At 45.3% G+C, this 27,580-nt stretch overlaps 28 non-coding genes across 28 annotated transcripts; all 28 read left to right on the top strand.

Moving 5' to 3' along the window:
* The first annotated feature begins 789 nt into the window (after positions 1-789).
* LOC146775602 (U5 spliceosomal RNA) lies at positions 790-904 on the top strand. The gene has a single exon (XR_014973455.1). It is a non-coding gene; the product is annotated as a U5 spliceosomal RNA (small nuclear RNA).
* Positions 905-1,756: 852 nt separating this feature from the next.
* LOC146775601 (U5 spliceosomal RNA) lies at positions 1,757-1,871 on the top strand. The gene has a single exon (XR_014973945.1). It is a non-coding gene; the product is annotated as a U5 spliceosomal RNA (small nuclear RNA).
* An 852-nt stretch (positions 1,872-2,723) lies between these two features.
* Positions 2,724-2,838, top strand: LOC146775600 (U5 spliceosomal RNA). The gene has a single exon (XR_014973454.1). It is a non-coding gene; the product is annotated as a U5 spliceosomal RNA (small nuclear RNA).
* An 865-nt stretch (positions 2,839-3,703) lies between these two features.
* LOC146775599 (U5 spliceosomal RNA) lies at positions 3,704-3,818 on the top strand. The gene has a single exon (XR_014973453.1). It is a non-coding gene; the product is annotated as a U5 spliceosomal RNA (small nuclear RNA).
* Positions 3,819-4,670: 852 nt separating this feature from the next.
* On the top strand, positions 4,671-4,785 carry LOC146775598 (U5 spliceosomal RNA). Its single transcript, XR_014973452.1, has one exon. It is a non-coding gene; the product is annotated as a U5 spliceosomal RNA (small nuclear RNA).
* Positions 4,786-5,637: 852 nt separating this feature from the next.
* On the top strand, positions 5,638-5,752 carry LOC146775597 (U5 spliceosomal RNA). Its single transcript, XR_014973451.1, has one exon. It is a non-coding gene; the product is annotated as a U5 spliceosomal RNA (small nuclear RNA).
* Positions 5,753-6,604: 852 nt separating this feature from the next.
* LOC146775596 (U5 spliceosomal RNA) lies at positions 6,605-6,719 on the top strand. The gene has a single exon (XR_014973450.1). It is a non-coding gene; the product is annotated as a U5 spliceosomal RNA (small nuclear RNA).
* Positions 6,720-7,571: 852 nt separating this feature from the next.
* On the top strand, positions 7,572-7,686 carry LOC146775595 (U5 spliceosomal RNA). Its single transcript, XR_014973449.1, has one exon. It is a non-coding gene; the product is annotated as a U5 spliceosomal RNA (small nuclear RNA).
* Positions 7,687-8,551: 865 nt separating this feature from the next.
* Positions 8,552-8,666, top strand: LOC146775594 (U5 spliceosomal RNA). The gene has a single exon (XR_014973448.1). It is a non-coding gene; the product is annotated as a U5 spliceosomal RNA (small nuclear RNA).
* Positions 8,667-9,518: 852 nt separating this feature from the next.
* LOC146775593 (U5 spliceosomal RNA) lies at positions 9,519-9,633 on the top strand. Its single transcript, XR_014973446.1, has one exon. It is a non-coding gene; the product is annotated as a U5 spliceosomal RNA (small nuclear RNA).
* An 852-nt stretch (positions 9,634-10,485) lies between these two features.
* On the top strand, positions 10,486-10,600 carry LOC146775592 (U5 spliceosomal RNA). Its single transcript, XR_014973624.1, has one exon. It is a non-coding gene; the product is annotated as a U5 spliceosomal RNA (small nuclear RNA).
* An 839-nt stretch (positions 10,601-11,439) lies between these two features.
* LOC146775591 (U5 spliceosomal RNA) lies at positions 11,440-11,554 on the top strand. The gene has a single exon (XR_014973445.1). It is a non-coding gene; the product is annotated as a U5 spliceosomal RNA (small nuclear RNA).
* Positions 11,555-12,419: 865 nt separating this feature from the next.
* LOC146775590 (U5 spliceosomal RNA) lies at positions 12,420-12,534 on the top strand. Its single transcript, XR_014973444.1, has one exon. It is a non-coding gene; the product is annotated as a U5 spliceosomal RNA (small nuclear RNA).
* An 852-nt stretch (positions 12,535-13,386) lies between these two features.
* On the top strand, positions 13,387-13,501 carry LOC146775589 (U5 spliceosomal RNA). The gene has a single exon (XR_014973443.1). It is a non-coding gene; the product is annotated as a U5 spliceosomal RNA (small nuclear RNA).
* An 852-nt stretch (positions 13,502-14,353) lies between these two features.
* LOC146775588 (U5 spliceosomal RNA) lies at positions 14,354-14,468 on the top strand. The gene has a single exon (XR_014973442.1). It is a non-coding gene; the product is annotated as a U5 spliceosomal RNA (small nuclear RNA).
* An 852-nt stretch (positions 14,469-15,320) lies between these two features.
* On the top strand, positions 15,321-15,435 carry LOC146775587 (U5 spliceosomal RNA). Its single transcript, XR_014973441.1, has one exon. It is a non-coding gene; the product is annotated as a U5 spliceosomal RNA (small nuclear RNA).
* An 852-nt stretch (positions 15,436-16,287) lies between these two features.
* On the top strand, positions 16,288-16,402 carry LOC146775586 (U5 spliceosomal RNA). The gene has a single exon (XR_014973623.1). It is a non-coding gene; the product is annotated as a U5 spliceosomal RNA (small nuclear RNA).
* Positions 16,403-17,241: 839 nt separating this feature from the next.
* Positions 17,242-17,356, top strand: LOC146775585 (U5 spliceosomal RNA). Its single transcript, XR_014973440.1, has one exon. It is a non-coding gene; the product is annotated as a U5 spliceosomal RNA (small nuclear RNA).
* An 852-nt stretch (positions 17,357-18,208) lies between these two features.
* On the top strand, positions 18,209-18,323 carry LOC146775584 (U5 spliceosomal RNA). Its single transcript, XR_014973439.1, has one exon. It is a non-coding gene; the product is annotated as a U5 spliceosomal RNA (small nuclear RNA).
* Positions 18,324-19,175: 852 nt separating this feature from the next.
* Positions 19,176-19,290, top strand: LOC146775583 (U5 spliceosomal RNA). Its single transcript, XR_014973438.1, has one exon. It is a non-coding gene; the product is annotated as a U5 spliceosomal RNA (small nuclear RNA).
* An 852-nt stretch (positions 19,291-20,142) lies between these two features.
* On the top strand, positions 20,143-20,257 carry LOC146775582 (U5 spliceosomal RNA). The gene has a single exon (XR_014973437.1). It is a non-coding gene; the product is annotated as a U5 spliceosomal RNA (small nuclear RNA).
* An 852-nt stretch (positions 20,258-21,109) lies between these two features.
* On the top strand, positions 21,110-21,224 carry LOC146775581 (U5 spliceosomal RNA). Its single transcript, XR_014973435.1, has one exon. It is a non-coding gene; the product is annotated as a U5 spliceosomal RNA (small nuclear RNA).
* An 852-nt stretch (positions 21,225-22,076) lies between these two features.
* LOC146775580 (U5 spliceosomal RNA) lies at positions 22,077-22,191 on the top strand. The gene has a single exon (XR_014973622.1). It is a non-coding gene; the product is annotated as a U5 spliceosomal RNA (small nuclear RNA).
* An 839-nt stretch (positions 22,192-23,030) lies between these two features.
* Positions 23,031-23,145, top strand: LOC146775579 (U5 spliceosomal RNA). The gene has a single exon (XR_014973434.1). It is a non-coding gene; the product is annotated as a U5 spliceosomal RNA (small nuclear RNA).
* Positions 23,146-23,997: 852 nt separating this feature from the next.
* Positions 23,998-24,112, top strand: LOC146775578 (U5 spliceosomal RNA). The gene has a single exon (XR_014974109.1). It is a non-coding gene; the product is annotated as a U5 spliceosomal RNA (small nuclear RNA).
* Positions 24,113-24,964: 852 nt separating this feature from the next.
* On the top strand, positions 24,965-25,079 carry LOC146775577 (U5 spliceosomal RNA). The gene has a single exon (XR_014973433.1). It is a non-coding gene; the product is annotated as a U5 spliceosomal RNA (small nuclear RNA).
* Positions 25,080-25,918: 839 nt separating this feature from the next.
* Positions 25,919-26,033, top strand: LOC146775576 (U5 spliceosomal RNA). The gene has a single exon (XR_014973432.1). It is a non-coding gene; the product is annotated as a U5 spliceosomal RNA (small nuclear RNA).
* An 852-nt stretch (positions 26,034-26,885) lies between these two features.
* On the top strand, positions 26,886-27,000 carry LOC146775575 (U5 spliceosomal RNA). The gene has a single exon (XR_014973431.1). It is a non-coding gene; the product is annotated as a U5 spliceosomal RNA (small nuclear RNA).
* The last annotated feature ends 580 nt before the right edge of the window (positions 27,001-27,580 follow it).

Genomic DNA, 27,580 nt, shown 5'->3' with positions numbered 1-27,580 from the left:
TTTTTTGGGGGACATGAGTTTGGTGTTTTATTCCTGAGCTCTCTGCTTGCTCATTTGCATAAACAGAGTGCAGGAGAGGTGCCTCATGGGAAAGAGCTTGTGCAGTGCATGAGATTGCTTTTCTTGACTGACTTGAAACTTCACGATCGCAGGCAGTATATTTTCTTATATCCCAAAGATCCTGCTGCCAGATCCCAGAGGTCACCCTCCTTTTTAAAGGTGGGACCAAGACTCATGCTGTGCTTTTCATAGGGCTTGCCCGTTATTTGTGCCCGTTAGAGGTGCCCTGAGAGGTCGCCAATCCTGAGTCAGCTTCCTCTCAGGTAGACTTGAAGGGGCACGTCAGACTTGTTTCACGTGTCTCCAGCCTAGACAGATATATCCTTCTATATTCAGGTTTAATGAAAGTACGTGTGAAAAAGGCACATACGGTGCATGGCTATGTGTAGAGCGTGTTGAAAGCGTAAAATGGCTAGGGGACAAAAGGCCTACAGTGCCACTTAACTAAAAGCCTGATTCACATTTCCTGTTCCCCTTCCCCAGCAGCCCCGACAACTCCTAATGAGCTGAGGTGAGTACAAAAGAAATTTGCATATTCCCAGACATACACATGTGAACAGTCCACCTTTTTGTACCTTGAGCAGAGACTTTGAAATGTTGGCCTGTTTTGCCCACCGGCCTGGTTCTCGCCCTCTTTCTTAGAGCCTGAAAATACCTTTCAGGTCCTCACCCTCGCAATGACAGGGTCTTTGATGTGCCGCCACTTACCCTAGAGAGCTATATTGTCACTTACTCTGGTTTCTCTTCAAAACGAAAAAATCTTTCGCCTTTTACTAAAGATTTCCGTGGAGAGGAACATTTAAGAGTTTATTCAATTTTTTTAAGCCTTGCCACAGGTGAGGCTGTTTATCATTTGTTTAAAAGAAAAGCATTAGAAGTTGGGGAATATCCAGCAATTGTCTGCTGCTTTTTTGGGGGACATAAGTTTGGTGTTTTATTCCTGAGCTCTCTGCTTGCTCATTTGCATAAACAGAGTGCAGGAGAGGTGCCTCATGGGAAAGAGCTTGTGCAGTGCATGAGATTGCTTTTCTTGACTGACTTGAAACTTCACGATCGCAGGCAGTATATTTTCTTATCTCCCAAAGATCCTGCTGCCAGATCCCAGAGGTCACCCTCCTTTTTAAAGGTGGGACCAAGACTCATGCTGTGCTTTTCATAGGGCTTGCCCGTTATTTGTGCCCGTTCGAGGTGCCCTGAGAGGTCGCCAATCCTGAGTCAGCTTCCTCTCAGGTAGACTTGAAGGGGCACGTCAGACTTGTTTCACGTGTCTCCAGCCTAGACAGATATATCCTTCTATATTCAGGTTTAATGAAAGTACGTGTGAAAAAGGCACATACGGTGCATGGCTATGTGTAGAGCGTGTTAAAAGCGTAAAATGGCTAGGGGACAAAAGGCCTACAGTGCCACTTAACTAAAAGCCTGATTCACATTTCCTGTTCCCCTTCCCCAGCAGCCCCGACAACTCCTAATGAGCTGAGGTGAGTACAAAAGAAATTTGCATATTCCCAGACATACACATGTGAACAGTCCACCTTTTTGTACCTTGAGCAGAGACTTTGAAATGTTGGCCTGTTTTGCCCACCGGCCTGGTTCTCGCCCTCTTTCTTAGAGCCTGCAAATACCTTTCAGGTCCTCACCCTCGCAATGACAGGGTCTTTGATGTGCCGCCACTTACCCTAGAGAGCTATATTGTCACTTACTCTGGTTTCTCTTCAAAATGAAAAAATCTTTTGCCTTTTACTAAAGATTTCCGTGGAGAGGAACATTTAAGAGTTTATTCAATTTTTTTAAGCCTTGCCACAGGTGAGGCTGTTTATCATTTGTTTAAAAGAAAAGCATTAGAAGTTGGGGAATATCCAGCAATTGTCTGCTGCTTTTTTGGGGGACATGAGTTTGGTGTTTTATTCCTGAGCGCTCTGCTTGCTCATTTGCATAAACAGAGTGCAGGAGAGGTGCCTCATGGGAAAGAGCTTGTGCAGTGCATGAGATTGCTTTTCTTGACTGACTTGAAACTTCACGATCGCAGGCAGTATATTTTCTTATCTCCCAAAGATCCTGCTGCCAGATCCCAGAGGTCACCCTCCTTTTTAAAGGTGGGACCAAGACTCATGCTGTGCTTTTCATAGGGCTTGCCCGTTATTTGTGCCCGTTAGAGGTGCCCTGAGAGGTCGCCAATCCTGAGTCAGCTTCCTCTCAGGTAGACTTGAAGGGGCACGTCAGACTTGTTTCACGTGTCTCCAGCCTAGACAGATATATCCTTCTATATTCAGGTTTAATGAAAGTACGTGTGAAAAAGGCACATACGGTGCATGGCTATGTGTAGAGCGTGTTGAAAGCGTAAAATGGCTAGGGGACAAAAGGCCTACAGTGCCACTTAACTAAAAGCCTGATTCACATTTGCTGTTCCCCTTCCCCAGCAGCCCCGACAACTCCTAATGAGCTGAGGTGAGTACAAAAGAAATTTGCATATTCCCAGACATACACATGTGAACAGTCCACCTTTTTGTACCTTGAGCAGAGACTTTGAAATGTTGGCCTGTTTTGCCCACCGGCCTGGTTCTCGCCCTCTTTCTTAGAGCCTGAAAATACCTTTCAGGTCCTCACCCTCGCAATGACAGGGTCTTTGATGTGCCGCCACTTACCCTAGAGAGCTATATTGTCACTTACTCTGGTTTCTCTTCAAAACGAAAAAATCTTTCGCCTTTTACTAAAGATTTCCGTGGAGAGGAACATTTAAGAGTTTATTCAATTTTTTTAAGCCTTGCCACAGGTGAGGCTGTTTATCATTTGTTTAAAAGAAAAGCATTAGAAGTTGGGGAATATCCAGCAATTGTCTGCTGCTTTTTTGGGGGACATGAGTTTGGTGTTTTATTCCTGAGCTCTCTGCTTGCTCATTTGCATAAACAGAGTGCAGGAGAGGTGCCTCATGGGAAAGAGCTTGTGCAGTGCATGAGATTGCTTTTCTTGACTGACTTGAAACTTCATGATCGCAGGCAGTATATTTTCTTATCTCCCAAAGATCCTGCTGCCAGATCCCAGAGGTCACCCTCCTTTTTAAAGGTGGGACCAAGACTCATGCTGTGCTTTTCATAGAGCTTGCCCGTTATTTGTGCCCGTTATTTGTGCCCGTTAGAGGTGCCCTGAGAGGTCGCCAATCCTGAGTCAGCTTCCTCTCAGGTAGACTTGAAGGGGCACGTCAGACTTGTTTCACGTGTCTCCAGCCTAGACAGATATATCCTTCTATATTCAGGTTTAATGAAAGTACGTGTGAAAAAGGCACATACGGTGCATGGCTATGTGTAGAGCGTGTTGAAAGCGTAAAATGGCTAGGGGACAAAAGGCCTACAGTGCCACTTAACTAAAAGCCTGATTCACATTTGCTGTTCCCCTTCCCCAGCAGCCCCGACAACTCCTAATGAGCTGAGGTGAGTACAAAAGAAATTTGCATATTCCCAGACATACACATGTGAACAGTCCACCTTTTTGTACCTTGAGCAGAGACTTTGAAATGTTGGCCTGTTTTGCCCACCGGCCTGGTTCTCGCCCTCTTTCTTAGAGCCTGAAAATACCTTTCAGGTCCTCACCCTCGCAATGACAGGGTCTTTGATGTGCCGCCACTTACCCTAGAGAGCTATATTGTCACTTACTCTGGTTTCTCTTCAAAACGAAAAAATCTTTCGCCTTTTACTAAAGATTTCCGTGGAGAGGAACATTTAAGAGTTTATTCAATTTTTTTAAGCCTTGCCACAGGTGAGGCTGTTTATCATTTGTTTAAAAGAAAAGCATTAGAAGTTGGGGAATATCCAGCAATTGTCTGCTGCTTTTTTGGGGGACATGAGTTTGGTGTTTTATTCCTGAGCGCTCTGCTTGCTCATTTGCATAAACAGAGTGCAGGAGAGGTGCCTCATGGGAAAGAGCTTGTGCAGTGCATGAGATTGCTTTTCTTGACTGACTTGAAACTTCACGATCTCAGGCAGTATATTTTCTTATCTCCCAAAGATCCTGCTGCCAGATCCCAGAGGTCACCCTCCTTTTTAAAGGTGGGACCAAGACTCATGCTGTGCTTTTCATAGGGCTTGCCCGTTATTTGTGCCCGTTAGAGGTGCCCTGAGAGGTCGCCAATCCTGAGTCAGCTTCCTCTCAGGTAGACTTGAAGGGGCACGTCAGACTTGTTTCACGTGTCTCCAGCCTAGACAGATATATCCTTCTATATTCAGGTTTAATGAAAGTACGTGTGAAAAAGGCACATACGGTGCATGGCTATGTGTAGAGCGTGTTGAAAGCGTAAAATGGCTAGGGGACAAAAGGCCTACAGTGCCACTTAACTAAAAGCCTGATTCACATTTCCTGTTCCCCTTCCCCAGCAGCCCCGACAACTCCTAATGAGCTGAGGTGAGTACAAAAGAAATTTGCATATTCCCAGACATACACATGTGAACAGTCCACCTTTTTGTACCTTGAGCAGAGACTTTGAAATGTTGGCCTGTTTTGCCCACCGGCCTGGTTCTCGCCCTCTTTCTTAGAGCCTGAAAATACCTTTCAGGTCCTCACCCTCGCAATGACATGGTCTTTGATGTGCCGCCACTTACCCTAGAGAGCTATATTGTCACTTACTCTGGTTTCTCTTCAAAACGAAAAAATCTTTCGCCTTTTACTAAAGATTTCCGTGGAGAGGAACATTTAAGAGTTTATTCAATTTTTTTAAGCCTTGCCACAGGTGAGGCTGTTTATCATTTGTTTAAAAGAAAAGCATTAGAAGTTGGGGAATATCCAGCAATTGTCTGCTGCTTTTTTGGGGGACATGAGTTTGGTGTTTTATTCCTGAGCTCTCTGCTTGCTCATTTGCATAAACAGAGTGCAGGAGAGGTGCCTCATGGGAAAGAGCTTGTGCAGTGCATGAGATTGCTTTTCTTGACTGACTTGAAACTTCACGATCGCAGGCAGTATATTTTCTTATATCCCAAAGATCCTGCTGCCAGATCCCAGAGGTCACCCTCCTTTTTAAAGGTGGGACCAAGACTCATGCTGTGCTTTTCATAGGGCTTGCCCGTTATTTGTGCCCGTTAGAGGTGCCCTGAGAGGTCGCCAATCCTGAGTCAGCTTCCTCTCAGGTAGACTTGAAGGGGCACGTCAGACTTGTTTCACGTGTCTCCAGCCTAGACAGATATATCCTTCTATATTCAGGTTTAATGAAAGTACGTGTGAAAAAGGCACATACGGTGCATGGCTATGTGTAGAGCGTGTTGAAAGCGTAAAATGGCTAGGGGACAAAAGGCCTACAGTGCCACTTAACTAAAAGCCTGATTCACATTTCCTGTTCCCCTTCCCCAGCAGCCCCGACAACTCCTAATGAGCTGAGGTGAGTACAAAAGAAATTTGCATATTCCCAGACATACACATGTGAACAGTCCACCTTTTTGTACCTTGAGCAGAGACTTTGAAATGTTGGCCTGTTTTGCCCACCGGCCTGGTTCTCGCCCTCTTTCTTAGAGCCTGAAAATACCTTTCAGGTCCTCACCCTCGCAATGACAGGGTCTTTGATGTGCCGCCACTTACCCTAGAGAGCTATATTGTCACTTACTCTGGTTTCTCTTCAAAACGAAAAAATCTTTCGCCTTTTACTAAAGATTTCCGTGGAGAGGAACATTTAAGAGTTTATTCAATTTTTTTAAGCCTTGCCACAGGTGAGGCTGTTTATCATTTGTTTAAAAGAAAAGCATTAGAAGTTGGGGAATATCCAGCAATTGTCTGCTGCTTTTTTGGGGGACATAAGTTTGGTGTTTTATTCCTGAGCTCTCTGCTTGCTCATTTGCATAAACAGAGTGCAGGAGAGGTGCCTCATGGGAAAGAGCTTGTGCAGTGCATGAGATTGCTTTTCTTGACTGACTTGAAACTTCACGATCGCAGGCAGTATATTTTCTTATCTCCCAAAGATCCTGCTGCCAGATCCCAGAGGTCACCCTCCTTTTTAAAGGTGGGACCAAGACTCATGCTGTGCTTTTCATAGGGCTTGCCCGTTATTTGTGCCCGTTCGAGGTGCCCTGAGAGGTCGCCAATCCTGAGTCAGCTTCCTCTCAGGTAGACTTGAAGGGGCACGTCAGACTTGTTTCACGTGTCTCCAGCCTAGACAGATATATCCTTCTATATTCAGGTTTAATGAAAGTACGTGTGAAAAAGGCACATACGGTGCATGGCTATGTGTAGAGCGTGTTGAAAGCGTAAAATGGCTAGGGGACAAAAGGCCTACAGTGCCACTTAACTAAAAGCCTGATTCACATTTGCTGTTCCCCTTCCCCAGCAGCCCCGACAACTCCTAATGAGCTGAGGTGAGTACAAAAGAAATTTGCATATTCCCAGACATACACATGTGAACAGTCCACCTTTTTGTACCTTGAGCAGAGACTTTGAAATGTTGGCCTGTTTTGCCCACCGGCCTGGTTCTCGCCCTCTTTCTTAGAGCCTGAAAATACCTTTCAGGTCCTCACCCTCGCAATGACAGGGTCTTTGATGTGCCGCCACTTACCCTAGAGAGCTATATTGTCACTTACTCTGGTTTCTCTTCAAAACGAAAAAATCTTTCGCCTTTTACTAAAGATTTCCGTGGAGAGGAACATTTAAGAGTTTATTCAATTTTTTTAAGCCTTGCCACAGGTGAGGCTGTTTATCATTTGTTTAAAAGAAAAGCATTAGAAGTTGGGGAATATCCAGCAATTGCCTGCTGCTTTTTTGGGGGACATGAGTTTGGTGTTTTATTCCTGAGCTCTCTGCTTGCTCATTTGCATAAACAGAGTGCAGGAGAGGTGCCTCATGGGAAAGAGCTTGTGCAGTGCATGAGATTGCTTTTCTTGACTGACTTGAAACTTCACGATCGCAGGCAGTATATTTTCTTATCTCCCAAAGATCCTGCTGCCAGATCCCAGAGGTCACCCTCCTTTTTAAAGGTGGGACCAAGACTCATGCTGTGCTTTTCATAGGGCTTGCCCGTTATTTGTGCCCGTTCGAGGTGCCCTGAGAGGTCGCCAATCCTGAGTCAGCTTCCTCTCAGGTAGACTTGAAGGGGCACGTCAGACTTGTTTCACGTGTCTCCAGCCTAGACAGATATATCCTTCTATATTCAGGTTTAATGAAAGTACGTGTGAAAAAGGCACATACGGTGCATGGCTATGTGTAGAGCGTGTTGAAAGCGTAAAATGGCTAGGGGACAAAAGGCCTACAGTGCCACTTAACTAAAAGCCTGATTCACATTTGCTGTTCCCCTTCCCCAGCAGCCCCGACAACTCCTAATGAGCTGAGGTGAGTACAAAAGAAATTTGCATATTCCCAGACATACACATGTGAACAGTCCACCTTTTTGTACCTTGAGCAGAGACTTTGAAATGTTGGCCTGTTTTGCCCACCGGCCTGGTTCTCGCCCTCTTTCTTAGAGCCTGAAAATACCTTTCAGGTCCTCACCCTCGCAATGACAGGGTCTTTGATGTGCCGCCACTTACCCTAGAGAGCTATATTGTCACTTACTCTGGTTTCTCTTCAAAACGAAAAAATCTTTCGCCTTTTACTAAAGATTTCCGTGGAGAGGAACATTTAAGAGTTTATTCAATTTTTTTAAGCCTTGCCACAGGTGAGGCTGTTTATCATTTGTTTAAAAGAAAAGCATTAGAAGTTGGGGAATATCCAGCAATTGCCTGCTGCTTTTTTGGGGGACATGAGTTTGGTGTTTTATTCCTGAGCTCTCTGCTTGCTCATTTGCATAAACAGAGTGCAGGAGAGGTGCCTCATGGGAAAGAGCTTGTGCAGTGCATGAGATTGCTTTTCTTGACTGACTTGAAACTTCACGATCGCAGGCAGTATATTTTCTTATCTCCCAAAGATCCTGCTGCCAGATCCCAGAGGTCACCCTCCTTTTTAAAGGTGGGACCAAGACTCATGCTGTGCTTTTCATAGGGCTTGCCCGTTATTTGTGCCCGTTATTTGTGCCCGTTAGAGGTGCCCTGAGAGGTCGCCAATCCTGAGTCAGCTTCCTCTCAGGTAGACTTGAAGGGGCACGTCAGACTTGTTTCACGTGTCTCCAGCCTAGACAGATATATCCTTCTATATTCAGGTTTAATGAAAGTACGTGTGAAAAAGGCACATACGGTGCATGGCTATGTGTAGAGCGTGTTGAAAGCGTAAAATGGCTAGGGGACAAAAGGCCTACAGTGCCACTTAACTAAAAGCCTGATTCACATTTCCTGTTCCCCTTCCCCAGCAGCCCCGACAACTCCTAATGAGCTGAGGTGAGTACAAAAGAAATTTGCATATTCCCAGACATACACATGTGAACAGTCCACCTTTTTGTACCTTGAGCAGAGACTTTGAAATGTTGGCCTGTTTTGCCCACCGGCCTGGTTCTCGCCCTCTTTCTTAGAGCCTGAAAATACCTTTCAGGTCCTCACCCTCGCAATGACAGGGTCTTTGATGTGCCGCCACTTACCCTAGAGAGCTATATTGTCACTTACTCTGGTTTCTCTTCAAAACGAAAAAATCTTTCGCCTTTTACTAAAGATTTCCGTGGAGAGGAACATTTAAGAGTTTATTCAATTTTTTTAAGCCTTGCCACAGGTGAGGCTGTTTATCATTTGTTTAAAAGAAAAGCATTAGAAGTTGGGGAATATCCAGCAATTGTCTGCTGCTTTTTTGGGGGACATGAGTTTGGTGTTTTATTCCTGAGCTCTCTGCTTGCTCATTTGCATAAACAGAGTGCAGGAGAGGTGCCTCATGGGAAAGAGCTTGTGCAGTGCATGAGATTGCTTTTCTTGACTGACTTGAAACTTCACGATCGCAGGCAGTATATTTTCTTATCTCCCAAAGATCCTGCTGCCAGATCCCAGAGGTCACCCTCCTTTTTAAAGGTGGGACCAAGACTCATGCTGTGCTTTTCATAGGGCTTGCCCGTTATTTGTGCCCGTTCGAGGTGCCCTGAGAGGTCGCCAATCCTGAGTCAGCTTCCTCTCAGGTAGACTTGAAGGGGCACGTCAGACTTGTTTCACGTGTCTCCAGCCTAGACAGATATATCCTTCTATATTCAGGTTTAATGAAAGTACGTGTGAAAAAGGCACATACGGTGCATGGCTATGTGTAGAGCGTGTTGAAAGCGTAAAATGGCTAGGGGACAAAAGGCCTACAGTGCCACTTAACTAAAAGCCTGATTCACATTTCCTGTTCCCCTTCCCCAGCAGCCCCGACAACTCCTAATGAGCTGAGGTGAGTACAAAAGAAATTTGCATATTCCCAGACATACACATGTGAACAGTCCACCTTTTTGTACCTTGAGCAGAGACTTTGAAATGTTGGCCTGTTTTGCCCACCGGCCTGGTTCTCGCCCTCTTTCTTAGAGCCTGAAAATACCTTTCAGGTCCTCACCCTCGCAATGACAGGGTCTTTGATGTGCCGCCACTTACCCTAGAGAGCTATATTGTCACTTACTCTGGTTTCTCTTCAAAACGAAAAAATCTTTCGCCTTTTACTAAAGATTTCCGTGGAGAGGAACATTTAAGAGTTTATTCAATTTTTTTAAGCCTTGCCACAGGTGAGGCTGTTTATCATTTGTTTAAAAGAAAAGCATTAGAAGTTGGGGAATATCCAGCAATTGTCTGCTGCTTTTTTGGGGGACATGAGTTTGGTGTTTTATTCCTGAGCTCTCTGCTTGCTCATTTGCATAAACAGAGTGCAGGAGAGGTGCCTCATGGGAAAGAGCTTGTGCAGTGCATGAGATTGCTTTTCTTGACTGACTTGAAACTTCACGATCGCAGGCAGTATATTTTCTTATCTCCCAAAGATCCTGCTGCCAGATCCCAGAGGTCACCCTCCTTTTTAAAGGTGGGACCAAGACTCATGCTGTGCTTTTCATAGGGCTTGCCCGTTATTTGTGCCCGTTAGAGGTGCCCTGAGAGGTCGCCAATCCTGAGTCAGCTTCCTCTCAGGTAGACTTGAAGGGGCACGTCAGACTTGTTTCACGTGTCTCCAGCCTAGACAGATATATCCTTCTATATTCAGGTTTAATGAAAGTACGTGTGAAAAAGGCACATACGGTGCATGGCTATGTGTAGAGCGTGTTGAAAGCGTAAAATGGCTAGGGGACAAAAGGCCTACAGTGCCACTTAACTAAAAGCCTGATTCACATTTCCTGTTCCCCTTCCCCAGCAGCCCCGACAACTCCTAATGAGCTGAGGTGAGTACAAAAGAAATTTGCATATTCCCAGACATACACATGTGAACAGTCCACCTTTTTGTACCTTGAGCAGAGACTTTGAAATGTTGGCCTGTTTTGCCCACCGGCCTGGTTCTCGCCCTCTTTCTTAGAGCCTGAAAATACCTTTCAGGTCCTCACCCTCGCAATGACAGGGTCTTTGATGTGCCGCCACTTACCCTAGAGAGCTATATTGTCACTTACTCTGGTTTCTCTTCAAAACGAAAAAATCTTTCGCCTTTTACTAAAGATTTCCGTGGAGAGAAACATTTAAGAGTTTATTCAATTTTTTTAAGCCTTGCCACAGGTGAGGCTGTTTATCATTTGTTTAAAAGAAAAGCATTAGAAGTTGGGGAATATCCAGCAATTGTCTGCTGCTTTTTTGGGGGACATGAGTTTGGTGTTTTATTCCTGAGCTCTCTGCTTGCTCATTTGCATAAACAGAGTGCAGGAGAGGTGCCTCATGGGAAAGAGCTTGTGCAGTGCATGAGATTGCTTTTCTTGACTGACTTGAAACTTCACGATCGCAGGCAGTATATTTTCTTATCTCCCAAAGATCCTGCTGCCAGATCCCAGAGGTCACCCTCCTTTTTAAAGGTGGGACCAAGACTCATGCTGTGCTTTTCATAGGGCTTGCCCGTTCGAGGTGCCCTGAGAGGTCGCCAATCCTGAGTCAGCTTCCTCTCAGGTAGACTTGAAGGGGCACGTCAGACTTGTTTCACGTGTCTCCAGCCTAGACAGATATATCCTTCTATATTCAGGTTTAATGAAAGTACGTGTGAAAAAGGCACATACGGTGCATGGCTATGTGTAGAGCGTGTTGAAAGCGTAAAATGGCTAGGGGACAAAAGGCCTACAGTGCCACTTAACTAAAAGCCTGATTCACATTTCCTGTTCCCCTTCCCCAGCAGCCCCGACAACTCCTAATGAGCTGAGGTGAGTACAAAAGAAATTTGCATATTCCCAGACATACACATGTGAACAGTCCACCTTTTTGTACCTTGAGCAGAGACTTTGAAATGTTGGCCTGTTTTGCCCACCGGCCTGGTTCTCGCCCTCTTTCTTAGAGCCTGAAAATACCTTTCAGGTCCTCACCCTCGCAATGACAGGGTCTTTGATGTGCCGCCACTTACCCTAGAGAGCTATATTGTCACTTACTCTGGTTTCTCTTCAAAACGAAAAAATCTTTCGCCTTTTACTAAAGATTTCCGTGGAGAGGAACATTTAAGAGTTTATTCAATTTTTTTAAGCCTTGCCACAGGTGAGGCTGTTTATCATTTGTTTAAAAGAAAAGCATTAGAAGTTGGGGAATATCCAGCAATTGCCTGCTGCTTTTTTGGGGGACATGAGTTTGGTGTTTTATTCCTGAGCTCTCTGCTTGCTCATTTGCATAAACAGAGTGCAGGAGAGGTGCCTCATGGGAAAGAGCTTGTGCAGTGCATGAGATTGCTTTTCTTGACTGACTTGAAACTTCACGATCGCAGGCAGTATATTTTCTTATCTCCCAAAGATCCTGCTGCCAGATCCCAGAGGTCACCCTCCTTTTTAAAGGTGGGACCAAGACTCATGCTGTGCTTTTCATAGGGCTTGCCCGTTATTTGTGCCCGTTATTTGTGCCCGTTAGAGGTGCCCTGAGAGGTCGCCAATCCTGAGTCAGCTTCCTCTCAGGTAGACTTGAAGGGGCACGTCAGACTTGTTTCACGTGTCTCCAGCCTAGACAGATATATCCTTCTATATTCAGGTTTAATGAAAGTACGTGTGAAAAAGGCACATACGGTGCATGGCTATGTGTAGAGCGTGTTGAAAGCGTAAAATGGCTAGGGGACAAAAGGCCTACAGTGCCACTTAACTAAAAGCCTGATTCACATTTCCTGTTCCCCTTCCCCAGCAGCCCCGACAACTCCTAATGAGCTGAGGTGAGTACAAAAGAAATTTGCATATTCCCAGACATACACATGTGAACAGTCCACCTTTTTGTACCTTGAGCAGAGACTTTGAAATGTTGGCCTGTTTTGCCCACCGGCCTGGTTCTCGCCCTCTTTCTTAGAGCCTGAAAATACCTTTCAGGTCCTCACCCTCGCAATGACAGGGTCTTTGATGTGCCGCCACTTACCCTAGAGAGCTATATTGTCACTTACTCTGGTTTCTCTTCAAAACGAAAAAATCTTTCGCCTTTTACTAAAGATTTCCGTGGAGAGGAACATTTAAGAGTTTATTCAATTTTTTTAAGCCTTGCCACAGGTGAGGCTGTTTATCATTTGTTTAAAAGAAAAGCATTAGAAGTTGGGGAATATCCAGCAATTGTCTGCTGCTTTTTTGGGGGACATGAGTTTGGTGTTTTATTCCTGAGCTCTCTGCTTGCTCATTTGCATAAACAGAGTGCAGGAGAGGTGCCTCATGGGAAAGAGCTTGTGCAGTGCATGAGATTGCTTTTCTTGACTGACTTGAAACTTCACGATCGCAGGCAGTATATTTTCTTATCTCCCAAAGATCCTGCTGCCAGATCCCAGAGGTCACCCTCCTTTTTAAAGGTGGGACCAAGACTCATGCTGTGCTTTTCATAGGGCTTGCCCGTTATTTGTGCCCGTTCGAGGTGCCCTGAGAGGTCGCCAATCCTGAGTCAGCTTCCTCTCAGGTAGACTTGAAGGGGCACGTCAGACTTGTTTCACGTGTCTCCAGCCTAGACAGATATATCCTTCTATATTCAGGTTTAATGAAAGTACGTGTGAAAAAGGCACATACGGTGCATGGCTATGTGTAGAGCGTGTTGAAAGCGTAAAATGGCTAGGGGACAAAAGGCCTACAGTGCCACTTAACTAAAAGCCTGATTCACATTTCCTGTTCCCCTTCCCCAGCAGCCCCGACAACTCCTAATGAGCTGAGGTGAGTACAAAAGAAATTTGCATATTCCCAGACATACACATGTGAACAGTCCACCTTTTTGTACCTTGAGCAGAGACTTTGAAATGTTGGCCTGTTTTGCCCACCGGCCTGGTTCTCGCCCTCTTTCTTAGAGCCTGAAAATACCTTTCAGGTCCTCACCCTCGCAATGACAGGGTCTTTGATGTGCCGCCACTTACCCTAGAGAGCTATATTGTCACTTACTCTGGTTTCTCTTCAAAACGAAAAAATCTTTCGCCTTTTACTAAAGATTTCCGTGGAGAGGAACATTTAAGAGTTTATTCAATTTTTTTAAGCCTTGCCACAGGTGAGGCTGTTTATCATTTGTTTAAAAGAAAAGCATTAGAAGTTGGGGAATATCCAGCAATTGCCTGCTGCTTTTTTGGGGGACTTGAGTTTGGTGTTTTATTCCTGAGCTCTCTGCTTGCTCATTTGCATAAACAGAGTGCAGGAGAGGTGCCTCATGGGAAAGAGCTTGTGCAGTGCATGAGATTGCTTTTCTTGACTGACTTGAAACTTCACGATCGCAGGCAGTATATTTTCTTATCTCCCAAAGATCCTGCTGCCAGATCCCAGAGGTCACCCTCCTTTTTAAAGGTGGGACCAAGACTCATGCTGTGCTTTTCATAGGGCTTGCCCGTTATTTGTGCCCGTTAGAGGTGCCCTGAGAGGTCGCCAATCCTGAGTCAGCTTCCTCTCAGGTAGACTTGAAGGGGCACGTCAGACTTGTTTCACGTGTCTCCAGCCTAGACAGATATATCCTTCTATATTCAGGTTTAATGAAAGTACGTGTGAAAAAGGCACATACGGTGCATGGCTATGTGTAGAGCGTGTTGAAAGCGTAAAATGGCTAGGGGACAAAAGGCCTACAGTGCCACTTAACTAAAAGCCTGATTCACATTTGCTGTTCCCCTTCCCCAGCAGCCCCGACAACTCCTAATGAGCTGAGGTGAGTACAAAAGAAATTTGCATATTCCCAGACATACACATGTGAACAGTCCACCTTTTTGTACCTTGAGCAGAGACTTTGAAATGTTGGCCTGTTTTGCCCACCGGCCTGGTTCTCGCCCTCTTTCTTAGAGCCTGAAAATACCTTTCAGGTCCTCACCCTCGCAATGACAGGGTCTTTGATGTGCCGCCACTTACCCTAGAGAGCTATATTGTTACTTACTCTGGTTTCTCTTCAAAACGAAAAAATCTTTCGCCTTTTACTAAAGATTTCCGTGGAGAGGAACATTTAAGAGTTTATTCAATTTTTTTAAGCCTTGCCACAGGTGAGGCTGTTTATCATTTGTTTAAAAGAAAAGCATTAGAAGTTGGGGAATATCCAGCAATTGCCTGCTGCTTTTTTGGGGGACATGAGTTTGGTGTTTTATTCCTGAGCTCTCTGCTTGCTCATTTGCATAAACAGAGTGCAGGAGAGGTGCCTCATGGGAAAGAGCTTGTGCAGTGCATGAGATTGCTTTTCTTGACTGACTTGAAACTTCACGATCGCAGGCAGTATATTTTCTTATCTCCCAAAGATCCTGCTGCCAGATCCCAGAGGTCACCCTCCTTTTTAAAGGTGGGACCAAGACTCATGCTGTGCTTTTCATAGGGCTTGCCCGTTATTTGTGCCCGTTAGAGGTGCCCTGAGAGGTCGCCAATCCTGAGTCAGCTTCCTCTCAGGTAGACTTGAAGGGGCACGTCAGACTTGTTTCACGTGTCTCCAGCCTAGACAGATATATCCTTCTATATTCAGGTTTAATGAAAGTACGTGTGAAAAAGGCACATACGGTGCATGGCTATGTGTAGAGCGTGTTGAAAGCGTAAAATGGCTAGGGGACAAAAGGCCTACAGTGCCACTTAACTAAAAGCCTGATTCACATTTCCTGTTCCCCTTCCCCAGCAGCCCCGACAACTCCTAATGAGCTGAGGTGAGTACAAAAGAAATTTGCATATTCCCAGACATACACATGTGAACAGTCCACCTTTTTGTACCTTGAGCAGAGACTTTGAAATGTTGGCCTGTTTTGCCCACCGGCCTGGTTCTCGCCCTCTTTCTTAGAGCCTGAAAATACCTTTCAGGTCCTCACCCTCGCAATGACAGGGTCTTTGATGTGCCGCCACTTACCCTAGAGAGCTATATTGTCACTTACTCTGGTTTCTCTTCAAAACGAAAAAATCTTTCGCCTTTTACTAAAGATTTCCGTGGAGAGGAACATTTAAGAGTTTATTCAATTTTTTTAAGCCTTGCCACAGGTGAGGCTGTTTATCATTTGTTTAAAAGAAAAGCATTAGAAGTTGGGGAATATCCAGCAATTGTCTGCTGCTTTTTTGGGGGACATGAGTTTGGTGTTTTATTCCTGAGCTCTCTGCTTGCTCATTTGCATAAACAGAGTGCAGGAGAGGTGCCTCATGGGAAAGAGCTTGTGCAGTGCATGAGATTGCTTTTCTTGACTGACTTGAAACTTCACGATCGCAGGCAGTATATTTTCTTATCTCCCAAAGATCCTGCTGCCAGATCCCAGAGGTCACCCTCCTTTTTAAAGGTGGGACCAAGACTCATGCTGTGCTTTTCATAGGGCTTGCCCGTTATTTGTGCCCGTTAGAGGTGCCCTGAGAGGTCGCCAATCCTGAGTCAGCTTCCTCTCAGGTAGACTTGAAGGGGCACGTCAGACTTGTTTCACGTGTCTCCAGCCTAGACAGATATATCCTTCTATATTCAGGTTTAATGAAAGTACGTGTGAAAAAGGCACATACGGTGCATGGCTATGTGTAGAGCGTGTTGAAAGCGTAAAATGGCTAGGGGACAAAAGGCCTACAGTGCCACTTAACTAAAAGCCTGATTCACATTTCCTGTTCCCCTTCCCCAGCAGCCCCGACAACTCCTAATGAGCTGAGGTGAGTACAAAAGAAATTTGCATATTCCCAGACATACACATGTGAACAGTCCACCTTTTTGTACCTTGAGCAGAGACTTTGAAATGTTGGCCTGTTTTGCCCACCGGCCTGGTTCTCGCCCTCTTTCTTAGAGCCTGAAAATACCTTTCAGGTCCTCACCCTCGCAATGACAGGGTCTTTGATGTGCCGCCACTTACCCTAGAGAGCTATATTGTCACTTACTCTGGTTTCTCTTCAAAACGAAAAAATCTTTCGCCTTTTACTAAAGATTTCCGTGGAGAGAAACATTTAAGAGTTTATTCAATTTTTTTAAGCCTTGCCACAGGTGAGGCTGTTTATCATTTGTTTAAAAGAAAAGCATTAGAAGTTGGGGAATATCCAGCAATTGTCTGCTGCTTTTTTGGGGGACATGAGTTTGGTGTTTTATTCCTGAGCTCTCTGCTTGCTCATTTGCATAAACAGAGTGCAGGAGAGGTGCCTCATGGGAAAGAGCTTGTGCAGTGCATGAGATTGCTTTTCTTGACTGACTTGAAACTTCACGATCGCAGGCAGTATATTTTCTTATCTCCCAAAGATCCTGCTGCCAGATCCCAGAGGTCACCCTCCTTTTTAAAGGTGGGACCAAGACTCATGCTGTGCTTTTCATAGGGCTTGCCCGTTCGAGGTGCCCTGAGAGGTCGCCAATCCTGAGTCAGCTTCCTCTCAGGTAGACTTGAAGGGGCACGTCAGACTTGTTTCACGTGTCTCCAGCCTAGACAGATATATCCTTCTATATTCAGGTTTAATGAAAGTACGTGTGAAAAAGGCACATACGGTGCATGGCTATGTGTAGAGCGTGTTGAAAGCGTAAAATGGCTAGGGGACAAAAGGCCTACAGTGCCACTTAACTAAAAGCCTGATTCACATTTCCTGTTCCCCTTCCCCAGCAGCCCCGACAACTCCTAATGAGCTGAGGTGAGTACAAAAGAAATTTGCATATTCCCAGACATACACATGTGAACAGTCCACCTTTTTGTACCTTGAGCAGAGACTTTGAAATGTTGGCCTGTTTTGCCCACCGGCCTGGTTCTCGCCCTCTTTCTTAGAGCCTGAAAATACCTTTCAGGTCCTCACCCTCGCAATGACAGGGTCTTTGATGTGCCGCCACTTACCCTAGAGAGCTATATTGTCACTTACTCTGGTTTCTCTTCAAAACGAAAAAATCTTTCGCCTTTTACTAAAGATTTCCGTGGAGAGGAACATTTAAGAGTTTATTCAATTTTTTTAAGCCTTGCCACAGGTGAGGCTGTTTATCATTTGTTTAAAAGAAAAGCATTAGAAGTTGGGGAATATCCAGCAATTGTCTGCTGCTTTTTTGGGGGACATGAGTTTGGTGTTTTATTCCTGAGCTCTCTGCTTGCTCATTTGCATAAACAGAGTGCAGGAGAGGTGCCTCATGGGAAAGAGCTTGTGCAGTGCATGAGATTGCTTTTCTTGACTGACTTGAAACTTCACAATCGCAGGCAGTATATTTTCTTATCTCCCAAAGATCCTGCTGCCAGATCCCAGAGGTCACCCTCCTTTTTAAAGGTGGGACCAAGACTCATGCTGTGCTTTTCATAGGGCTTGCCCGTTATTTGTGCCCGTTCGAGGTGCCCTGAGAGGTCGCCAATCCTGAGTCAGCTTCCTCTCAGGTAGACTTGAAGGGGCACGTCAGACTTGTTTCACGTGTCTCCAGCCTAGACAGATATATCCTTCTATATTCAGGTTTAATGAAAGTACGTGTGAAAAAGGCACATACGGTGCATTGCTATGTGTAGAGCGTGTTGAAAGCGTAAAATGGCTAGGGGACAAAAGGCCTACAGTGCCACTTAACTAAAAGCCTGATTCACATTTGCTGTTCCCCTTCCCCAGCAGCCCCGACAACTCCTAATGAGCTGAGGTGAGTACAAAAGAAATTTGCATATTCCCAGACATACACATGTGAACAGTCCACCTTTTTGTACCTTGAGCAGAGACTTTGAAATGTTGGCCTGTTTTGCCCACCGGCCTGGTTCTCGCCCTCTTTCTTAGAGCCTGAAAATACCTTTCAGGTCCTCACCCTCGCAATGACAGGGTCTTTGATGTGCCGCCACTTACCCTAGAGAGCTATATTGTCACTTACTCTGGTTTCTCTTCAAAACGAAAAAATCTTTCGCCTTTTACTAAAGATTTCCGTGGAGAGGAACATTTAAGAGTTTATTCAATTTTTTTAAGCCTTGCCACAGGTGAGGCTGTTTATCATTTGTTTAAAAGAAAAGCATTAGAAGTTGGGGAATATCCAGCAATTGCCTGCTGCTTTTTTGGGGGACATGAGTTTGGTGTTTTATTCCTGAGCTCTCTGCTTGCTCATTTGCATAAACAGAGTGCAGGAGAGGTGCCTCATGGGAAAGAGCTTGTGCAGTGCATGAGATTGCTTTTCTTGACTGACTTGAAACTTCACGATCGCAGGCAGTATATTTTCTTATCTCCCAAAGATCCTGCTGCCAGATCCCAGAGGTCACCCTCCTTTTTAAAGGTGGGACCAAGACTCATGCTGTGCTTTTCATAGGGCTTGCCCGTTATTTGTGCCCGTTCGAGGTGCCCTGAGAGGTCGCCAATCCTGAGTCAGCTTCCTCTCAGGTAGACTTGAAGGGGCACGTCAGACTTGTTTCACGTGTCTCCAGCCTAGACAGATATATCCTTCTATATTCAGGTTTAATGAAAGTACGTGTGAAAAAGGCACATACGGTGCATGGCTATGTGTAGAGCGTGTTGAAAGCGTAAAATGGCTAGGGGACAAAAGGCCTACAGTGCCACTTAACTAAAAGCCTGATTCACATTTCCTGTTCCCCTTCCCCAGCAGCCCCGACAACTCCTAATGAGCTGAGGTGAGTACAAAAGAAATTTGCATATTCCCAGACATACACATGTGAACAGTCCACCTTTTTGTACCTTGAGCAGAGACTTTGAAATGTTGGCCTGTTTTGCCCACCGGCCTGGTTCTCGCCCTCTTTCTTAGAGCCTGAAAATACCTTTCAGGTCCTCACCCTCGCAATGACAGGGTCTTTGATGTGCCGCCACTTACCCTAGAGAGCTATATTGTCACTTACTCTGGTTTCTCTTCAAAACGAAAAAATCTTTCGCCTTTTACTAAAGATTTCCGTGGAGAGGAACATTTAAGAGTTTATTCAATTTTTTTAAGCCTTGCCACAGGTGAGGCTGTTTATCATTTGTTTAAAAGAAAAGCATTAGAAGTTGGGGAATATCCAGCAATTGTCTGCTGCTTTTTTGGGGGACATGAGTTTGGTGTTTTATTCCTGAGCTCTCTGCTTGCTCATTTGCATAAACAGAGTGCAGGAGAGGTGCCTCATGGGAAAGAGCTTGTGCAGTGCATGAGATTGCTTTTCTTGACTGACTTGAAACTTCACGATCGCAGGCAGTATATTTTCTTATCTCCCAAAGATCCTGCTGCCAGATCCCAGAGGTCACCCTCCTTTTTAAAGGTGGGACCAAGACTCATGCTGTGCTTTTCATAGGGCTTGCCCGTTATTTGTGCCCGTTAGAGGTGCCCTGAGAGGTCGCCAATCCTGAGTCAGCTTCCTCTCAGGTAGACTTGAAGGGGCACGTCAGACTTGTTTCACGTGTCTCCAGCCTAGACAGATATATCCTTCTATATTCAGGTTTAATGAAAGTACGTGTGAAAAAGGCACATACGGTGCATGGCTATGTGTAGAGCGTGTTGAAAGCGTAAAATGGCTAGGGGACAAAAGGCCTACAGTGCCACTTAACTAAAAGCCTGATTCACATTTCCTGTTCCCCTTCCCCAGCAGCCCCGACAACTCCTAATGAGCTGAGGTGAGTACAAAAGAAATTTGCATATTCCCAGACATACACATGTGAACAGTCCACCTTTTTGTACCTTGAGCAGAGACTTTGAAATGTTGGCCTGTTTTGCCCACCGGCCTGGTTCTCGCCCTCTTTCTTAGAGCCTGAAAATACCTTTCAGGTCCTCACCCTCGCAATGACAGGGTCTTTGATGTGCCGCCACTTACCCTAGAGAGCTATATTGTCACTTACTCTGGTTTCTCTTCAAAACGAAAAAATCTTTCGCCTTTTACTAAAGATTTCCGTGGAGAGGAACATTTAAGAGTTTATTCAATTTTTTTAAGCCTTGCCACAGGTGAGGCTGTTTATCATTTGTTTAAAAGAAAAGCATTAGAAGTTGGGGAATATCCAGCAATTGTCTGCTGCTTTTTTGGGGGACATGAGTTTGGTGTTTTATTCCTGAGCGCTCTGCTTGCTCATTTGCATAAACAGAGTGCAGGAGAGGTGCCTCATGGGAAAGAGCTTGTGCAGTGCATGAGATTGCTTTTCTTGACTGACTTGAAACTTCACGATCTCAGGCAGTATATTTTCTTATCTCCCAAAGATCCTGCTGCCAGATCCCAGAGGTCACCCTCCTTTTTAAAGGTGGGACCAAGACTCATGCTGTGCTTTTCATAGGGCTTGCCCGTTATTTGTGCCCGTTCGAGGTGCCCTGAGAGGTCCCCAATCCTGAGTCAGCTTCCTCTCAGGTAGACTTGAAGGGGCACGTCAGACTTGTTTCACGTGTCTCCAGCCTAGACAGATATATCCTTCTATATTCAGGTTTAATGAAAGTACGTGTGAAAAAGGCACATACGGTGCATGGCTATGTGTAGAGCGTGTTGAAAGCGTAAAATGGCTAGGGGACAAAAGGCCTACAGTGCCACTTAACTAAAAGCCTGATTCACATTTCCTGTTCCCCTTCCCCAGCAGCCCCGACAACTCCTAATGAGCTGAGGTGAGTACAAAAGAAATTTGCATATTCCCAGACATACACATGTGAACAGTCCACCTTTTTGTACCTTGAGCAGAGACTTTGAAATGTTGGCCTGTTTTGCCCACCGGCCTGGTTCTCGCCCTCTTTCTTAGAGCCTGAAAATACCTTTCAGGTCCTCACCCTCGCAATGACAGGGTCTTTGATGTGCCGCCACTTACCCTAGAGAGCTATATTGTCACTTACTCTGGTTTCTCTTCAAAACGAAAAAATCTTTCGCCTTTTACTAAAGATTTCCGTGGAGAGGAACATTTAAGAGTTTATTCAATTTTTTTAAGCCTTGCCACAGGTGAGGCTGTTTATCATTTGTTTAAAAGAAAAGCATTAGAAGTTGGGGAATATCCAGCAATTGTCTGCTGCTTTTTTGGGGGACATGAGTTTGGTGTTTTATTCCTGAGCTCTCTGCTTGCTCATTTGCATAAACAGAGTGCAGGAGAGGTGCCTCATGGGAAAGAGCTTGTGCAGTGCATGAGATTGCTTTTCTTGACTGACTTGAAACTTCACGATCGCAGGCAGTATATTTTCTTATCTCCCAAAGATCCTGCTGCCAGATCCCAGAGGTCACCCTCCTTTTTAAAGGTGGGACCAAGACTCATGCTGTGCTTTTCATAGGGCTTGCCCGTTATTTGTGCCCGTTAGAGGTGCCCTGAGAGGTCGCCAATCCTGAGTCAGCTTCCTCTCAGGTAGACTTGAAGGGGCACGTCAGACTTGTTTCACGTGTCTCCAGCCTAGACAGATATATCCTTCTATATTCAGGTTTAATGAAAGTACGTGTGAAAAAGGCACATACGGTGCATGGCTATGTGTAGAGCGTGTTGAAAGCGTAAAATGGCTAGGGGACAAAAGGCCTACAGTGCCACTTAACTAAAAGCCTGATTCACATTTCCTGTTCCCCTTCCCCAGCAGCCCCGACAACTCCTAATGAGCTGAGGTGAGTACAAAAGAAATTTGCATATTCCCAGACATACACATGTGAACAGTCCACCTTTTTGTACCTTGAGCAGAGACTTTGAAATGTTGGCCTGTTTTGCCCACCGGCCTGGTTCTCGCCCTCTTTCTTAGAGCCTGAAAATACCTTTCAGGTCCTCACCCTCGCAATGACAGGGTCTTTGATGTGCCGCCACTTACCCTAGAGAGCTATATTGTCACTTACTCTGGTTTCTCTTCAAAACGAAAAAATCTTTCGCCTTTTACTAAAGATTTCCGTGGAGAGAAACATTTAAGAGTTTATTCAATTTTTTTAAGCCTTGCCACAGGTGAGGCTGTTTATCATTTGTTTAAAAGAAAAGCATTAGAAGTTGGGGAATATCCAGCAATTGTCTGCTGCTTTTTTGGGGGACATGAGTTTGGTGTTTTATTCCTGAGCTCTCTGCTTGCTCATTTGCATAAACAGAGTGCAGGAGAGGTGCCTCATGGGAAAGAGCTTGTGCAGTGCATGAGATTGCTTTTCTTGACTGACTTGAAACTTCACGATCGCAGGCAGTATATTTTCTTATCTCCCAAAGATCCTGCTGCCAGATCCCAGAGGTCACCCTCCTTTTTAAAGGTGGGACCAAGACTCATGCTGTGCTTTTCATAGGGCTTGCCCGTTCGAGGTGCCCTGAGAGGTCGCCAATCCTGAGTCAGCTTCCTCTCAGGTAGACTTGAAGGGGCACGTCAGACTTGTTTCACGTGTCTCCAGCCTAGACAGATATATCCTTCTATATTCAGGTTTAATGAAAGTACGTGTGAAAAAGGCACATACGGTGCATGGCTATGTGTAGAGCGTGTTGAAAGCGTAAAATGGCTAGGGGACAAAAGGCCTACAGTGCCACTTAACTAAAAGCCTGATTCACATTTCCTGTTCCCCTTCCCCAGCAGCCCCGACAACTCCTAATGAGCTGAGGTGAGTACAAAAGAAATTTGCATATTCCCAGACATACACATGTGAACAGTCCACCTTTTTGTACCTTGAGCAGAGACTTTGAAATGTTGGCCTGTTTTGCCCACCGGCCTGGTTCTCGCCCTCTTTCTTAGAGCCTGAAAATACCTTTCAGGTCCTCACCCTCGCAATGACAGGGTCTTTGATGTGCCGCCACTTACCCTAGAGAGCTATATTGTCACTTACTCTGGTTTCTCTTCAAAACGAAAAAATCTTTCGCCTTTTACTAAAGATTTCCGTGGAGAGGAACATTTAAGAGTTTATTCAATTTTTTTAAGCCTTGCCACAGGTGAGGCTGTTTATCATTTGTTTAAAAGAAAAGCATTAGAAGTTGGGGAATATCCAGCAATTGCCTGCTGCTTTTTTGGGGGACATGAGTTTGGTGTTTTATTCCTGAGCTCTCTGCTTGCTCATTTGCATAAACAGAGTGCAGGAGAGGTGCCTCATGGGAAAGAGCTTGTGCAGTGCATGAGATTGCTTTTCTTGACTGACTTGAAACTTCACGATCGCAGGCAGTATATTTTCTTATCTCCCAAAGATCCTGCTGCCAGATCCCAGAGGTCACCCTCCTTTTTAAAGGTGGGACCAAGACTCATGCTGTGCTTTTCATAGGGCTTGCCCGTTATTTGTGCCCGTTCGAGGTGCCCTGAGAGGTCCCCAATCCTGAGTCAGCTTCCTCTCAGGTAGACTTGAAGGGGCACGTCAGACTTGTTTCACGTGTCTCCAGCCTAGACAGATATATCCTTCTATATTCAGGTTTAATGAAAGTACGTGTGAAAAAGGCACATACGGTGCATGGCTATGTGTAGAGCGTGTTGAAAGCGTAAAATGGCTAGGGGACAAAAGGCCTACAGTGCCACTTAACTAAAAGCCTGATTCACATTTGCTGTTCCCCTTCCCCAGCAGCCCCGACAACTCCTAATGAGCTGAGGTGAGTACAAAAGAAATTTGCATATTCCCAGACATACACATGTGAACAGTCCACCTTTTTGTACCTTGAGCAGAGACTTTGAAATGTTGGCCTGTTTTGCCCACCGGCCTGGTTCTCGCCCTCTTTCTTAGAGCCTGAAAATACCTTTCAGGTCCTCACCCTCGCAATGACAGGGTCTTTGATGTGCCGCCACTTACCCTAGAGAGCTACATTGTCACTTACTCTGGCTTCTCTTCAAAACGAAAAAATCTTTCGCCTTTTACTAAAGATTTCCGTGGAGAGGAACATTTAAGAGTTTATTCAATTTTTTTAAGCCTTGCCACAGGTGAGGCTGTTTATCATTTGTTTAAAAGAAAAGCATTAGAAGTTGGGGAATATCCAGCAATTGTCTGCTGCTTTTTTGGGGGACATGAGTTTGGTGTTTTATTCCTGAGCTCTCTGCTTGCTCATTTGCATAAACAGAGTGCAGGAGAGGTGCCTCATGGGAAAGAGCTTGTGCAGTGCATGAGATTGCTTTTCTTGACTGACTTGAAACTTCACAATCGCAGGCAGTATATTTTCTTATCTCCCAAAGATCCTGCTGCCAGATCCCAGAGGTCACCCTCCTTTTTAAAGGTGGGACCAAGACTCATGCTGTGCTTTTCATAGGGCTTGCCCGTTATTTGTGCCCGTTCGAGGTGCCCTGAGAGGTCGCCAATCCTGAGTCAGCTTCCTCTCAGGTAGACTTGAAGGGGCACGTCAGACTTGTTTCACGTGTCTCCAGCCTAGACAGATATATCCTTCTATATTCAGGTTTAATGAAAGTACGTGTGAAAAAGGCACATACGGTGCATGGCTATGTGTAGAGCGTGTTGAAAGCGTAAAATGGCTAGGGGACAAAAGGCCTACAGTGCCACTTAACTAAAAGCCTGATTCACATTTCCTGTTCCCCTTCCCCAGCAGCCCCGACAACTCCTAATGAGCTGAGGTGAGTACAAAAGAAATTTGCATATTCCCAGACATACACATGTGAACAGTCCACCTTTTTGTACCTTGAGCAGAGACTTTGAAATGTTGGCCTGTTTTGCCCACCGGCCTGGTTCTCGCCCTCTTTCTTAGAGCCTGAAAATACCTTTCAGGTCCTCACCCTCGCAATGACAGGGTCTTTGATGTGCCGCCACTTACCCTAGAGAGCTATATTGTCACTTACTCTGGTTTCTCTTCAAAACGAAAAAATCTTTCGCCTTTTACTAAAGATTTCCGTGGAGAGGAACATTTAAGAGTTTATTCAATTTTTTTAAGCCTTGCCACAGGTGAGGCTGTTTATCATTTGTTTAAAAGAAAAGCATTAGAAGTTGGGGAATATCCAGCAATTGTCTGCTGCTTTTTTGGGGGACATGAGTTTGGTGTTTTATTCCTGAGCTCTCTGCTTGCTCATTTGCATAAACAGAGTGCAGGAGAGGTGCCTCATGGGAAAGAGCTTGTGCAGTGCATGAGATTGCTTTTCTTGACTGACTTGAAACTTCACGATCGCAGGCAGTATATTTTCTTATCTCCCAAAGATCCTGCTGCCAGATCCCAGAGGTCACCCTCCTTTTTAAAGGTGGGACCAAGACTCATGCTGTGCTTTTCATAGGGCTTGCCCGTTCGAGGTGCCCTGAGAGGTCGCCAATCCTGAGTCAGCTTCCTCTCAGGTAGACTTGAAGGGGCACGTCAGACTTGTTTCACGTGTCTCCAGCCTAGACAGATATATCCTTCTATATTCAGGTTTAATGAAAGTACGTGTGAAAAAGGCACATACGGTGCATGGCTATGTGTAGAGCGTGTTGAAAGCGTAAAATGGCTAGGGGACAAAAGGCCTACAGTGCCACTTAACTAAAAGCCTGATTCACATTTCCTGTTCCCCTTCCCCAGCAGCCCCGACAACTCCTAATGAGCTGAGGTGAGTACAAAAGAAATTTGCATATTCCCAGACATACACATGTGAACAGTCCACCTTTTTGTACCTTGAGCAGAGACTTTGAAATGTTGGCCTGTTTTGCCCACCGGCCTGGTTCTCGCCCTCTTTCTTAGAGCCTGAAAATACCTTTCAGGTCCTCACCCTCGCAATGACAGGGTCTTTGATGTGCCGCCACTTACCCTAGAGAGCTATATTGTCACTTACTCTGGTTTCTCTTCAAAACGAAAAAATCTTTCGCCTTTTACTAAAGATTTCCGTGGAGAGGAACATTTAAGAGTTTATTCAATTTTTTTAAGCCTTGCCACAGGTGAGGCTGTTTATCATTTGTTTAAAAGAAAAGCATTAGAAGTTGGGGAATATCCAGCAATTGTCTGCTGCTTTTTTGGGGGACATGAGTTTGGTGTTTTATTCCTGAGCTCTCTGCTTGCTCATTTGCATAAACAGAGTGCAGGAGAGGTGCCTCATGGGAAAGAGCTTGCGCAGTGCATGAGATTGCTTTTCTTGACAGACTTGAAACTTCACGATCGCAGGCAGTATATTTTCTTATCTCCCAAAGATCCTGCTGCCAGATCCCAGAGGTCACCCTCCTTTTTAAAGGTGGGACCAAGACTCATGCTGTGCTTTTCATAGGGCTTGCCCGTTATTTGTGCCCGTTAGAGGTGCCCTGAGAGGTCGCCAATCCTGAGTCAGCTTCCTCTCAGGTAGACTTGAAGGGGCACGTCAGACTTGTTTCACGTGTCTCCAGCCTAGACAGATATATCCTTCTATATTCAGGTTTAATGAAAGTACGTGTGAAAAAGGCACATACGGTGCATGGCTATGTGTAGAGCGTGTTGAAAGCGTAAAATGGCTAGGGGACAAAAGGCCTACAGTGCCACTTAACTAAAAGCCTGATTCACATTTCCTGTTCCCCTTCCCCAGCAGCCCCGACAACTCCTAATGAGCTGAGGTGAGTACAAAAGAAATTTGCATATTCCCAGACATACACATGTGAACAGTCCACCTTTTTGTACCTTGAGCAGAGACTTTGAAATGTTGGCCTGTTTTGCCCACCGGCCTGGTTCTCGCCCTCTTTCTTAGAGCCTGAAAATACCTTTCAGGTCCTCACCCTCGCAATGACAGGGTCTTTGATGTGCCGCCACTTACCCTAGAGAGCTATATTGTCACTTACTCTGGTTTCTCTTCAAAACGAAAAAATCTTTCGCCTTTTACTAAAGATTTCCGTGGAGAGGAACATTTAAGAGTTTATTCAATTTTTTTAAGCCTTGCCACAGGTGAGGCTGTTTATCATTTGTTTAAAAGAAAAGCATTAGAAGTTGGGGAATATCCAGCAATTGTCTGCTGCTTTTTTGGGGGACATAAGTTTGGTGTTTTATTCCTGAGCTCTCTGCTTGCTCATTTGCATAAACAGAGTGCAGGAGAGGTGCCTCATGGGAAAGAGCTTGTGCAGTGCATGAGATTGCTTTTCTTGACTGACTTGAAACTTCACGATCGCAGGCAGTATATTTTCTTATCTCCCAAAGATCCTGCTGCCAGATCCCAGAGGTCACCCTCCTTTTTAAAGGTGGGACCAAGACTCATGCTGTGCTTTTCATAGGGCTTGCCCGTTATTTGTGCCCGTTCGAGGTGCCCTGAGAGGTCGCCAATCCTGAGTCAGCTTCCTCTCAGGTAGACTTGAAGGGGCACGTCAGACTTGTTTCACGTGTCTCCAGCCTAGACAGATATATCCTTCTATATTCAGGTTTAATGAAAGTACGTGTGAAAAAGGCACATACGGTGCATGGCTATGTGTAGAGCGTGTTAAAAGCGTAAAATGGCTAGGGGACAAAAGGCCTACAGTGCCACTTAACTAAAAGCCTGAT

This window comes from Triturus cristatus, chromosome 12 (assembly GCF_964204655.1).
Source record: "Triturus cristatus chromosome 12, aTriCri1.1, whole genome shotgun sequence".
NCBI classification, from domain to species: Eukaryota; Metazoa; Chordata; class Amphibia; order Caudata; family Salamandridae; genus Triturus; species Triturus cristatus.
The sequence above is the reverse complement of the archived record's forward strand: the minus strand, read 5'-3'. Positions and strand labels throughout refer to the sequence as shown.